General features: G+C 38.0%; 1 long non-coding RNA gene across 1 annotated transcript; it reads right to left on the minus strand.

Annotated features, from left to right (window-relative positions):
- Nucleotides 1–318: 318 nt before the first annotated feature.
- LOC116962308 lies at nucleotides 319–9,591 on the minus strand. Its single transcript, XR_006166172.1, has 7 exons — nucleotides 9,573–9,591; nucleotides 8,595–8,665; nucleotides 2,431–2,561; nucleotides 1,789–1,885; nucleotides 1,350–1,413; nucleotides 838–984; nucleotides 319–568 (listed from the first exon to the last, which is right to left on the minus strand). It is a non-coding gene; the product is annotated as an uncharacterized LOC116962308 (long non-coding RNA).
- Between the last annotated feature and the right edge of the window lie 2,562 nt (nucleotides 9,592–12,153).

Here is a 12,153-nt window from a genome sequence, read left to right on the forward strand (position 1 = left end):
ATTAGTGATCTACAATGAAATAAAATAGTAAAAAGAAAAATAAGTGAGCGTGTATAATAAAAAGAATAATTATTTAATTTGAAGTGCTTTCGCAAGCATAATGTTAGTATTTCTGGTTTAAATCTTAAAGGATCAGCATTTATGAAAGTTAGATGACTCAGTTTCACACATCCAATAGCACTGGTTAAAACCCCCGGCAGTGTTTGTATATATATATATACACACACACACAAACTGAATAAAAATCAAAGACACACGAGATGTACAAGCACGCTTCACAGCTTTTATTAGAATTCAAGCAATTTGAATTCTCAGATAAAAATAATTATTTTAAACATCTAACATTGAACAAGCATGTAGATCGGATGTTTCAACTGTATCTAGGTAAAAACTTTTGTATCACATGGGAAAAAAAAGAACTATCAGCAGTACTTACAGTTGGTTGAGTAAACTCTTAATACTTGAAGACATGGCAATATTAGCCTGTGGTTTTGCAAATTCTGCTTCACTAAATTCAATGATATGTTTAGGGCACCATTAATTCTTGCTTTCATGCCAATCTTTTTGTCTGACGTCAAAGAAATACAAGATTATTCACACTAATTTTGAAGTTATCAAAAAAAAAGTTAAACAAACTGTGAATTTCTTCTGCTGTCAACTCTGCTTACCTATTTTTCATCATTCTTTCCTCCCCTCTATTTTACTCATCTTTGTGTTCTCCTTTACCAATTCTGAATACATGCATGCTTACACAATAATAGAAAGAAAATTTTTTTGAAGTTACAATCATAAAACTACAAAGTATTAAGCCATATTATGTACGTATATCATTATCACCTTTTGGACCAATTTTTGCAAGAAGAGTATGAAGAAGCACCATTAATTCTCCAGTTGGTGGAGAGTCTTTGCTGGCAGTCAAAAGCAACTGCAATAAGATCTGTGTCCCTCCTTTAGTGACTAAGACGCCTGCCCTCTGACCGCCACCTAGGAATTAAAACTCAACTGATATCTCCGAAGCCAAAGAACAATTAAGAACCTAAGCTACAGTTATCATAAGGGAAGTCTTTAGAACAGAAATATTTTCCTCATATGTGACTGCACTAGGCAAGAACCTGCTGGCCTTATACTTACAGCAACGTAAATTATTTGTGTATGATTATTTGAAAGGTGGCTTCAGTCTTTGTGTTCTTTTTATTCTGCATACAAATCACTGTTAGCAAACATCTGAAACCACCCAAAAAAATTACTAAACAAACACAAACCTGCCTCCCAAAGGAAAAACACAACTTCTGCAGAAGAATACAGGAATATAATCACAAATTGAAAACTGCTCCTTAATGAAAACTTACCAACTGACACAATCTCAATGAGGATATTCAATATATTTCGAATACTTTGAGGATCTTTTGTATTCTGCAATGTAAAATAGAGGGATTTCTTTACTTAATGTAGAAGTCTAATACAGTGGTTTAAATACTTACAAGCTCAGAGAAACTGCCACCACTAAATCAAACAGAATTTAAGATGTAACCACCCAGCTAATCATCTACTATGCAGCCTGAATTAACCAAAAAAAAACAATTAAAATTTAGTTTGCAATATGGCATATTAATTAGAACTGATAATTGACAACTAATTTCTTACAATATTTAAAAATAAGGGAGAGAAATTCTTAACTAGACCATATCTAATCATCACAGTCCTACACAAGTGTTGGAGACTAGACAGGATAACAACGTATTTGTAGTAATACAAAGCCCGGTGATAAAATGAAAACTTGCTACGTACCCATAACCACACAGATCGGAAGGTTTTACCTCTAGGGCTGACAGGATAACTTCTATTCCAGTGGAGCCCTTAGAAGTCATCTCCTCCTTGTTTTTTTCTGCCAGTCAGAAAAAGACCATTTTTCTTTTAATATACTAGCTTGTGGGCAAAATGCCCTGTGATCACATACAGATTGATCAGAAAATCTACACTACACTGTAAATAATAAAATCTATTAAAAACTGCATATATGTAGATAATACTAACTAAAATAAATCAAAGACTTAAGTGACTTTAAATCTCATTTTTGCTTTCACTTGTTCAACAATTTGTCCTAGAAAAAAACACTGTAAAGGTAAAATCTGTAAGAAAGCTCTCTTCCAGATACTTCTACTTCTCGTATATATATACACATGTATACTGTGAATTATCACTTAAATTATAGCTGTTTGACAATACAAAATGCACTCAGTGTAACCAATACTATATCAGACAACTTTAAACATGGCCTTAAACAGGTGCTTTAAACAATCAGTGACAAAAGCAGATGGCTAATCAAGTCCACCGAACAGAAACAACAATTAAAGTCTACCTCAGAAGAAATACGAGAAGGAAGGCTCATCAAAACAAAAACTACTAAAACCATAAAACTGAGATATTTACCTTGACTCTGAACTAGATGAAGGATCTCTGAGGTAACATATCTGGCATTGTCTGCTTCTCCTAATACAGAATCCAAATTGATCTTCTCCAGCTGTGACAGCAGAGACATAGTCTGAGAACTGGTAGAAACACTACAACAAAGAATTTTTACATTCATTTTTCCACCTCGATCAGAGGAAAAAAACACTAACGACAGAAATCCCACGTTAGAATAAGGGGAGTTGCTAATTCACCTTCATACTTTATCTCAACTGGAGAACAGTCTTAATTCTCTTTAATTCTGGCAAATTTACAGATTTTACAAAGCCTGCATTGCAGCAGACTAACTATGTATAACAGCATCTCCAAGACCAACTGTGAACAGAGAAATTAGTTGCAGCAAAAAAATCCAGATGTAGGTACAAATGTTGTTTATGTCAGTTAGAGTAATTTATATTTAATACAGTTTATCTTAAGGGCCAGGATACTGGATCAAACCTGCCATTCAAGAAAAAACTGCCTACAAACAGTCCCAAAGACTGTTTGCCTTCCGGGCTTGTGTTTCTAAAGTGAAAGAATATGTAATTCGTGAGGTGAGCAAAGCAGCACCCACCATTTGAAGAAAAAGAACACCATTCTGAAGAAAAAATTTTCGAAGGTGTTCAAAGCTATCATCAGAGTTTGAATTCATTTTTAACATCAAGGTATTTTAGCCTGACATCATAAAATTGCCTTGAAAATGTATTTAATATAAGAAACAAATTTAAACCAGGGACTCGTATAGGTAGGTAGATTACAGAGGCTAAAAAAAAAAAGTAAATATTTATAGTATTCAAAATAGAATCAGTCTAGAAATTGTTTTATTGCTCTCCAGTTTTAGAACACAACAATTATTCAGAATAGTGCTGAGATTCACATTTCCACATGAAAGTAATTTTTAGACAATTTTTTAACATTTGAAGTAGAGTCATATAATTAATTACAGGAAATTATAACTTCCAAGGATTAACTACCTTGACTTTGCACTTTTGTAACATTAGCGTCCCACAATAACCGACAATAATTCATTTCATACACATACTGTTCTGACTATCTGCAATAAAACTAAAGTCTGTAACATTAGCTTTATAAATATGTCAGGTTTGTTTATAACAATGAGGAATTATTACGCCTTGATTTGTATTTTACATATATGAAAAGGTTTCACACTTACAGTTATCTCTACTAAAATAATTAGCTTAGATTTGGGCAAGTATGTTAAAATCAAGGAAAAAAAAGGTAGCTGACAGCAAAGTCTGTACTGCCATGAAAGCACATCGATACAACAGCTGCTGGGGAAACTGCTTCTACCACTTCCACTTTTCCACACTGACATCTAAATGAGAAGCGTGACCAAAAATCAATTTCAGATTACAGATGATACTTACAAGCTGTTAACATCAGTAATAAGAAATGGTTATACTATTTATAGAGCATAAGTCAAAATAATTTTATACGGTGAAGTAAGTATATCACCTTCTCGGTTATTTGCTGGACTTTGATTTTAAAGGATCTTTGGATCTAAAATAAATCTGTCTTGGTTGATAAAATATTACTTGTTCAAGTAAAGCATAATCCCCCCAATCCTTTCTCATCATCCAAAACCAGGTTGGATAGTATAAAGCCGTTATTATTTGCATAAGATTCGTTTTGTTTAATTCTATGCTCCCATTCATCCTCTGAACTTGAAACACTCCAAAATAAACCCAAGATTTTCATGAAATCTATAACCTCTGTTCGTCTGGTATACAAGCTGACAAGCTTCCAAAAGATGTTGCCTTCAGCAGCTCACAACCAAAACAAGTAAAGAGCCCAGCCAACCCACATCTAAACCAACGTGTAAGAGAACTGCTGCTTCAGTGTGCGGGTGTGTACATATCTAAAAGTTCCACTGTGGTATTTCATTGGTCTCACACAGAAATAAATGTAGTTTGAAAGCTGGAAACAACCCAAGAAAGCAAAGATAGTCCTTAGGAACAAACAAACAAACAAGACAATACAAGTTTTCATAAAGACAAACTCATTCACAGGCACTAAAATTTCAGAGCAAACATGATTTTTGACTGCTGTGACCTGCAAAATCCAAGCAATGCCAGCACATGGAAGTAATATAACATGTACAACGTTAGCATCTAACATAGTTTCTCCATACTTACTAAAAGCTTTAAAAGGTTCAGGAATGGTAAGTCATTCTCACTACTGGGTGATATAACAATTTAAATCCTAAGATTTAGAAGTATCATCTCCTCCTGGGGCCAGAGTTTCTATCAAGAGCGATGAGTGCTCATTGCAGTGGTTAAAGAGGTATCTTTAGAATGGTTTTAGGTTATTCATCTTGCAAGAAGTCTTCCAACAGATATACAGTCAAATAAACTTCATGTCTTCAGCATACCAAATCAACTGTCATTGAAAATAACATCAGCTCAGAGTCTATGCTGAAATATAAACTAAAGCCCTGATTTCCTCTTAGCTATGACTGAGTTTTCTTCCTAAAACAAGAATTATTTATTAATATTCTGCACTAATATACATAGTGGTTATAATACTGTGAGAGCTTTCAATGTCTGCCTAGTAAATCAGAAAGGCTGTAGGACAAGAAATAGGGCAGCCAGCCTGACTGACTGATCCGTATGTAATATTGCTGTGACAACCCATTTGACCTAAGAACAAAATAGAACCCAATTTGCAGCGTGACTCCTTCTGATATTTGGAATGCAAATACATACGTTTTAACCAACAAACCATTCAGGATCCAAATCTGGGAGACAGCTCTCCAAAACAGAGGGGCAACATGGAATTCAGTATTTTTAATCCAACAGCTAGGTAAACCAAGGACGTAGTCAGAATGGCACAATAAAAACTGCGTCCTGTCTGAGCTAGATTTCCTCTTAAGCTGCTGACGCTGCAGAAGCTCACAGGTGGCCCTGAACACTGTGGCCAGCCTTTCATACAAGGCTTGTCTTCCCACTAAGGAGACATTTTTGACCCCACTCATTCTAAAACTTCCTCACAAGAGCACTCTGTAGTCATTGCAGGCAACAGTTTCTGCTCTCTTTAGCTATAAAAATCAAAATGGCTGTAAAGCACTAGAAGAAACTTCCTAAGGCCATATAAGCTATTCTCTTCGGAGTTGGATCAACACCACAGCTGCTCTTCATGACAGACATATGCCCAAACAGTCCTTAACAGCCTGCAAAAATGGTGAGTCAGTAACCAAAGGCACCTTCATTCTCACACCTTGTGTCCCTTCATTCCAAAGATTTTCTCCCTGCAGTTCAATCTCACTATTTGTGGCTCTCCTCACTACGAACGTGACTGTCCTTTATCCCTTGCAGTTGTATACCTCTCTAAGCACAGTACCTTGCACATCTTCCCAGCAAATATTCTTTTCTGCATTTCACAGGAGTATTTGGAAATCATTTGGTCCTCTAATATTTTTGCAGATCTTTCCAGTTTCAAGCTGTCTGCAGCTTTAACAAGAACTCTTTCTTCTCTTTCAGATCATTAGTAGAAGCGCAAAGTATTTTCAGTCGTTCCCAAAAAGAGGAGGAAAGAGCACATCCAGAAACAAACCGTGCGCTGTTTCCTTCTGACAGTGATCAACCACCCCTGCTCTGGTACCCAGTCAGTGCCCTACTCCAGAGCACTTGGAGAGAGCAATTGCCTCAGCTCCCTGATGGCAATCACATGCAGTGGTTATTTTAGTAAAGCTTTAAACACGTTTGTGGTATTCTAATGCCACTTTTCTGACCGTGAGACCTGTTACTCTCTCACATAGGAAAAATCAGATGGATTTTCAAGAACAACTCAAACCACCTTTGGCTGTTCGCAGCCTCACGCATTCGGTTAGTTCTTCCAGGATCCTTCTGTGCAAAGAAAAGAAGACAGCTGATCTACAGCTACTTAGTTTCTGCTCCCCGACTCCCACAGACACAACCACTATGTTTGTCATCTCTGTCTTTCACTACTTAACCCAGATCTCATGTGTTCTGAAGACAACCGATAATTATTATACTGGGGTGGATTTAGACTTTTTTTAGCATCCTCAGGTGAAGTTTACCAGGCTTGTTTGATCCCCTACACTGCATGTCTCCATGGGCAGGAAACCCTTTCTCCAGCCCATGACCAAAGGCCACAGCTCCAAATGCCCCTCACAACAGCATCTTACTTGCAAAAAAGAAGCAGGAACAAGCCTGACACCACCTCAGCTGCTGCCAAAGCGCACAGTGTGGCTCTAGCTACCCAGACAGCTTTGTGGATTTCCTCTTTCTCTGGTTAGGAAAGCTTTGAGTAGATATAGAGGAAGCACCTGCCCAGACAGTGAGGAACAGAGGGCTTCAGGGGTTCATGTTTAAAAGAGAACTCCCTCAACAAGAAAACATCTTCTCAGAGAAAGTTCCCTTGCTGCAGGGACGTTTCTCCCAGTCTCACCAACTCCCCAAAAGTTTAAGCGTTATTACTCTGATTACGATGAAGTGCTAGATTCACAACTCTCCAGGAGTCCCTGTACAGTACTGTGCTATGCAAATGCTAAAACACATCATTACACCTTCCTAAGTGTTTCTTCACAATGAGAAAGAGAACTCTGACGGCTGTCATGGCAGCTTATAGGATGGTTTTCAGCTATTCACCTTGCAAGAAGCCTCCCAAAAGATAATAGTCAAATGAAGGAAGTAATCAGAAACCTTCAGTTCACCAGCTGTACCTACTTCCCCTGAAGCTGCTGTTTGCACTCAGCCAGCGCGCTGCCATAGCAGGGAGCGTCTTCTTCCCTCGCAGCAAACAGGTCTGCTGTGTTTCAGCATGTTACAGGGAGCTTTTTGAAAAATATTTTGAAGTAGGCAGGCTTCTCATGAGTCTGGTTTTGTTTTATTCCAATGCAAACCAATTCCAAATTTTTTTCTCAACCACCTGCAGTTATCACGTAATCTTCAGAGAGCTGATACTTCTGATTATTGTACAGAGATAGCCGTGAACTAAAGTCACCATAATTTATTCATTACTTTGGGAACCACAGTTTTGAATTGCAGGGATGGAAGCTCTCCTTTTAACTCAAGAACTAAAGAAGAATAAACAGCACTTAAGTAGACACTTTGTAGAAATCTAATATTCTGTGTGATAGTATACTTCATGTATTATAATTAGTAGTATTTCCAATAATACCCACTGTTGATGGAGAGCTTGAGTTTGCTTATCATATCGCCTAAGGAACTAATACACCATACGTAGAAAACATAATAGTTTCTTTACTATTTCTTTTGATCCATCTCTTACACAAACAGGAGCAACCAGTCCCTGATATCTAGCTGTTCCACTGTTAAAGTCCGCAAAAGCAAAGATGATTCTACATGCAGTGGTTTAAACTAAAATTTGTAACTCCATCCCAACATAGAAAATTAATCCACAGTAGAGCATGTCCTTCATGCAAATTCATCCACCCACGTAGAAGATAATCGGTATTTCAGAGAACTAAGGCTGAAGCAAAAATTCCCTATTTTCCCATCTACAGAATATTTTTTTTTTTTTTTTATGATTAGCTGGTCTGATTTAATGAGGTGCTTTAACCTGTCATATCTTAGGAAAAGAGTAAGACTGAAATCCTTTCCTGACACTTAAGAGATATTTTGTCTTCCATAGATAACCTCATAACTTTTTCAAATATTTGCTAAAACAAGTTATCATGAAAATAACAAACACAACTTTTCAATTCTTGAAACCTTCTGTAACCCCACTCTTGTTTGTCCTAACTGTTCAAGGTTTGTATACATCTTAGGACAAACATCATAGCTTCCTATACAGTATTATAAACTTATCCTTTAATTCATTCAATATAAATCATTTTATGTTTTGCCCATATTTGCTTGAAAATATTAAATTAGTCGATAACTGTTACAATGAAATGTAAGGCGTATTTTATATTTTAACATGTCTAATACTAACTGAAAATTGTAAATTTAAAGAGTCATTTATTAAATATGAAGCTACTTTATGCTAATCAATATTGACTCCCTTGGTGTATCAGGATACACATTCTTACTAGGGGCTCATAATGCATATTTGATTTATCTTATTAATAAGATAAAGTCTGCTTTTTCACAAATCTCAAATAGCTTGATGTTGAGAAGTCACTATGGTTTTAAATTCACCTTTTTTCAGATGACGCTTTTGCTTTGTTCATATTGGAAACCTGATTCTTCAAATCACCATCTCCGATAACCTGGAGGATACCAAACAACTAGAAATTACCAACATCTTTTTTTCTTTAACGATGAAATGCTACTGTGATATTGGACGTCTCTACACTAGAAATGTTAAATAAGTTAATTTGCATTGATTGCATTTCCCCACATTGTCACAAGCTCTTCTCTCTTCAATCTATCTGATACAGCTTTTAAAATAAACTATTGCAATGTAACTATGGAGTATGAATCTGCATTATAGTTCAGTCCAATGAAGTTCAGAGACAATCTGATCATAATGGAACAGAGATTTGTATCAGTTAACAGACAGTATTTTCATATCCGTGACAGAATTCTATCACACAAAGCCTTTGCTGAAGCCAATGAGCCGACCCTCCCCAGCAACTCCCAGGGTAGCAGCTAACCGGCCTGGCTCACCAAACCACAGGGCAGGTCCGGTCCCACAAGCAATCTGAACAGACAGAGGGCAGGTCTCAACCCCCAGGGGCAACGTTTCCTGAGGGGGGGGGGGCATCTGGTTTCCTTAGATCACATTAACTGAACCTCAGTACTTCCATTTGAGATCTAGGATGAATGATGAATACTCCCACTGTGGAAAAAAAAAAATAAAAAAACAAAAAAAACAGTGTCCTCAAAGGGCACAGTGGTTAGTTTTAAGGTAGAAGACAGAGTAAAGGAGAAAAGGATGTTCAAAGACTGAGATGGTGAGCATGAAGAAGATAAAGCACTTGTTCTCCTGGCAAATGCAGGCAAGAAATCCAGTGAGGCACACACAGCCCCCTCACAAAGAGAAATTCGTAAGACTTCTCAAAAATCCTTGTTGTTCAGCGCATAATTGGGTTTTTATTACTGGTAAATTACACTCTGCAATTGCTAAAAGCCCAAAGCAGATGAAGTATGAAGCAAGGGCATTTCCAGACTGACCTGAAAGCAGAATCTTTTCCCAGCAGCCAGGAAGCAAAAGCTCAGCTTTTCACAAGGATTCCAGATTGACTCGAGTTAATAGGTGTCCTAGATTTGCCCAAGTACCCTTCAGGTGTAAACTACCTTGACTTCCTTTAAGAAAATCAATAGTTACGAGAGAATAACTGTGTCCCCCACAATGCAGACAATCTCACAAATTAAAGAGTCAGGATTATTCGGACCTGGTCGCAGGTCTTACTGAGCAGGAAATATTAGATTCTTGAATTCAAGTAGCCAAGCGCTGTTTTGCCCGCAGCGCTGACCCCCTGTCAGACAGATGATGAACAGTCTGCCAGTGCCAATAGTGCCTACATATCACAGTGCACTGAACTGCTGTACGAGTGGAGCCAGCTGCAGAGCTGAACTATCTGGAACTGCAAGGTCTTAATTTGTTTTGCTCTAAATGTCCCACAAAGCATTTCAGTAAGTGCTAATGAGCAAATGCTTGAGATCAAGGGGGAAAGACAAGAAGATAAGAAAAAGCACAAGAACCTCTGCAAAAAAAAAAAAAAAAAAAACCAAAAAAAACAAACAGTGTGAAGGAGCAGGGAGAAAAAGGATAGAAATGCATATATCAGCAATCCAGAGAGTTGTGGTGGAACGTTTATGCATACGAAAGTACCAAAATCTCTCTTTAAAATTTTTCTAGGTGATGCAAAATAGCCATTTCCAAACTATTTAAAAAACTTTTATTATTATGCTTATTTTGAATAAAGGGTTGATAAGGTAAAGGCAGAAGGTGCATGAGTCCCAATTTAAACATACTTTTAAAACATATTTAATGCCACTTCCCTGCCAGTGGTAGCAGAGCAGTGGGTAAATTAGCATCAGCTCATCTGCATTTAAAAGACCACCACCACCAATTTTACCAAAAAAAACAAAACAAACAAAAAAAACCACCCCCCCCCTCCAAAAAAAAAACTAAAAAAAACGGCCTTAAGTTGGAGGGGAACAGAGCCGAGCAGGGAGTGTTGACTACTAGTGAAACTTCAAGTTAATATATGCTGGATTCTGTGCAACCTCCACCTGCCTTTTCACACTGTCTGTGGAACATTGCTCCCTCCATCCTCCCGCCTGCACAGGGGAAACCGGCAGCTTCTTCATAGGAATTTCTCCAGACTGGTAAAGTTCAAATCAGAAAGCTGCAGTTACTGTAATTTATCTTCATGTTGGTAGCATTATTAAATGGACTGCAAGAAGTTATATATACAGGGTTCACCTTTTCCTTTCTCCCCAGAAATGCAAAGACATGCCTTATGGGACTTGTATTTGCCTCCCTCCTAGGTGAAGTCTTTGTCACGGAGCCAGTCACCTTCTCTGCTGATCCATCTTTTCAGCCCCAGGAAACTTTGCCACTCGCTAGCAAAGCTCCTGCCAAAGGGTGGGGGATACCACCCCCACCCACCTACCCCCGATACTGACCTTTCATGTAAGTTTTGGCATGTGCTGAAACATAACAGTAACACAGAACCCAGACTCCTACTTCTTGGATAAATACTCTAACCACAAAGCTACTGCACAGCATGGCAAGCACTACCACAAAGCAATTTTCTTTTGCTCAAAACAACAGCTAAAGAAATGAACTGGCACCATTTCATTCACATGTGTCTGTGAGGCATTACTGGGAGTGCCTGTTAGACTACAGAGGATTTGTAAGGACACCATCTGCCTGAATACTAAATTGATTGATATGCATTAGAAGAACAGCAAGATGCTTAGCCTCTCCAAGCCAGCAATAATTCTGGTCAGATCTTGTCACAGGATTCGGAGGAAATTCTACTGACCCAAGTTAGGTAGCGACCTGCAGGAGGGGCAAAGGGGAATTAGTAATTCTGGTACTGTGCTCTTAATGCTCGACCCTAATACCGTTCTGCTAGCACAGGTGACTGGACCTCAGGGCTTCTGCAAGGAAACATAAAGGGATGATGGCTAGGATCACAGAATCCAGATGTTGCTATCCTCTTTTATAAACAACGTCAACCCCCGTTGTTCTCATGTGGATGAAGAAACTTCTAGATTTGGGCTTTTCTTTGCTCTGCCAGGTTTGGGGTTTCCTCCCTCCCCGCAGCCCCTGAAGATCGCACATCAAATACTTGTGAAGTTTCTTGTCCAAACTCTTCACTAGGGACACCAAACGAAGCCCTTATTTTTTTTTTTTTTTCCCCCCCACCTTGATCCCACCTATCTGTATCTACTGAACAGTCAAAACCAGCTCCTGTTCTTACAGAAAGCAGTGTCTCATTCCCATTTTAGGCATTCATTTACTTTTGTGATCCTATATCTGCTGCTTTGGGGGAAGAGAAACCCAAAATTCCATCTGTATCAAAAGATAAGAAAATAAATAAAAATCCCCTTCACCAAAATCAGGCCAGTGCCAGTCCCACGTCCCTTGTTTGTCTTCTCTCTTAGAGGAATCCTTTTTCATTTCCCCACAAATATCGGGAGCTTCATACCACAGCAGAAAGCTACCTATCATCAAATTTACTCTCCATCAACTACCTAATAATGGAAAAAGGGAATTAAAAAAAAAAAAGTAAATGCT

Source organism: Tyto alba, unplaced genomic scaffold (assembly GCF_018691265.1).
Source record: "Tyto alba isolate M040663 unplaced genomic scaffold, T.alba_DEE_v4.0 Super-Scaffold_36, whole genome shotgun sequence".
Classification (NCBI taxonomy): Eukaryota; Metazoa; Chordata; class Aves; order Strigiformes; family Tytonidae; genus Tyto; species Tyto alba.